The 2500-nt window shown below is 40.8% G+C and overlaps 1 protein-coding gene across 1 annotated transcript in view; it reads left to right on the plus strand.

Annotated features, from left to right (window-relative positions):
- Positions 1-2500, plus strand: part of LOC122247878 (carboxypeptidase B-like) — a 33961-nt gene that overhangs the window by 23877 nt on the left and 7584 nt on the right. The gene's annotated exons all lie outside the window — the stretch shown is intronic.

The raw sequence follows: 2500 nt of genomic DNA on the forward strand, positions 1-2500 counted from the left end.
TATCCCTAAATCTGTCTATACGGTACAATTATAGATCAGATCCATATCGATTTTTATTCAGTATTAAACATTAAAAGAAGCTGGACTCTTTTCGTTTCCCGCCGGTCCTTTCTTGAGACATCCGGCATCACGCCTTATCATGACATATGTGACAGCTTTAAGTCGAGAGGTCCTGGTGCCGCCATGACATGTAAGCGCCATGTCCGGGTTGGCTGTGTTTTTGCTCGAGTTTCTTTTTCAAGGACTTTTCTTTCCAGTGCTCAACTCACATGAATGAATCCGCGCCATGCACGACTGAATCAAGAGCGTATTTACCGAAGGAAATCGATATTTACCTCAACCGATATTACTATTTGTTTCGCTTAAGGAAGAACTTTCACTTCTTTCTACAATATCAACAGTTTTGAAACTCTAAAACTATCTTAACTTTGAGTGCGTACTCGAGGGTAGAGTCATTTGAAAATCTTGAATTCTGCTCTTCTACGGGAGACTTTTCCGAGGTGTGAAAATCGAAGACCTGCTAGTGGCCTGAAGGGCTCCTGGATGACGTCAGGCAGATACTACATGTTCCCGTGAGAGATACTCTCACTAACCGAGTTCCGAAATTTATTATGAAATATCACTGCTAATTTAAACTGACATCCTTAGTAAGTTTTCAGTGTAATTAATATTTTTCTTGTGCGGAGGAGTGCGTGTGGGCGTGATTGTATAAACAAGTCAGTAAGTAAACAATAGCCTCATTTCCCGAGAATTCCCAGGCCGTGTCGAATGAAAGTAGGGGTCACTCCTGATGGCGCGATGGTGAAACTCAAGTGCATGACCACTTGGCTCTTCTGTACATTGTTTCTCCTCCTGCTTCAAAAGGCTTCGAGGAATCGCTTGGCCACTCATCGAAACTCGTGGGGGAGGGGGGGAGGGGAAGGGGGTCTTTCACAGCTTCAGAAGCATATGTTATGACTGGGACGCTAGGTTTTCGTGTGATTTTTATTTTCTCTCTTTGTCTCTTTCATACTTTCTCTCTCTTTTTCTGTTTCTTTTTCTTCTTCTCCTTCCTTCATCCACTCTATTGGTATGGCCATTTCTCTCTTTCCTCGCATTATTTACAAAACAAGAGAGAGAAAGAGAAAGAGAAACAAGAAAGAAAAAGAAAAAGAAAGTGAAAGAGAGAAAGAGAGAAAGAGAAAGAGAGAGAGAGAGAGAGAGAGAGAGAGAGAGAGAGAGAGAGAGAGAGAGAGAGAGAGAGAGAGAGAGAGAGAGAGAGAGAGAGAGAGAGAGAGAGAGAGAGAGAGAGATTAAAAACATCCGAGACCTTTAAGTCAGACCAACAATTATGAAATTAAATGTTTTCTTTAAAAAGCTAATCGTGGCTCCGGTGTAACCAGCAAGCAACCATAGTGTATTAGTCAACGGAAGTCCATTGGGTCGCAGTGATTCATGCGCTGCACATGGCCACGTCCCTTTCATCCTCATGATGTGTTGCAGCAACACTTTCCCATCAGTCTTTCTCATCCGCTCTCTCCATGTATCACTTTCTGTGGCCGACTTTATCGTTGTTTATTTCTCTTTCCATTTTCCGCGAAACTTTTACCATTCTTCATTACAAATATATATATTTGCATTTTATTATTTTTCTGCTTTCCATGGTACCGTTATCTCTCTCTCTCCTCCGCTTTCTCTCTTTCTATTTATTTTCTCTTCCAAACGCACCGAACTAGCAGTGCCGCCCCAAAGGACAGCTTTCTTTAACTTCCATCCACGTATGCTGTAGTCTTCACTTTCTGTCTGTTTATTGTACGGCCACTTTCACTTTCGATAGCATGGTCTTACGCAATTGCTATCATCTATGTTCCCTTTCCTTCTTCACCGGCTACATGCATCTATGAATTTTCCATGTGTAAATAAGTCCTTATCGCATTGCCATGACTACCAAGATAAGAAAAAAAAACGAAGATAAAACACAGGAAATTACTTAGTTCTGCCTTTCCAACAACATGTTTATGACGTCAGTCCCACCTGTGTTTATTGTTGTTGTCTTTATGGCTAAGTTATGGGGTTCTTACTTGATATTTTAAATTAATATATACCTGTATATAGAAGAGTAACCCCATTCGCTCAAGCCTTTTTGTCCGTATCATCTCAACGTAAGCAGGTACTTTCCAAAGCCCAGTATCTCAGAAACTATGTGATAACCCAAGAAATATTTCCTGTCTAAGTGCAAAGCTATTTTCTTATGTGGTTTACCTTAAGATCCACGATTTATTTTTGGATTCAACCTAAGGACCGCAAGATGCTTTATATTTTAGGAGGCAATTGATGCCATAGTTTGAAAGTAAGCATTGTCCCTCAAGAAGCCCACAAAATTCGCCTCTTGACCTCCCTATCTTCTCGTAAACGGTTTATAGTACTTCACGAGAGAAGTTAAATACACTTGTGATTGTTTGATAACAGCCGCGGCTCGAAAGGATTCTTGCGTCTCTGTTTATTACATTTTCTCTTATTG

This window comes from Penaeus japonicus, unplaced genomic scaffold (genome assembly GCF_977035675.1).
Source record: "Penaeus japonicus unplaced genomic scaffold, GWHDUDI00000001_assembly GWHDUDI00000039, whole genome shotgun sequence".
Lineage (NCBI taxonomy): Eukaryota > Metazoa > Arthropoda > Malacostraca > Decapoda > Penaeidae > Penaeus > Penaeus japonicus.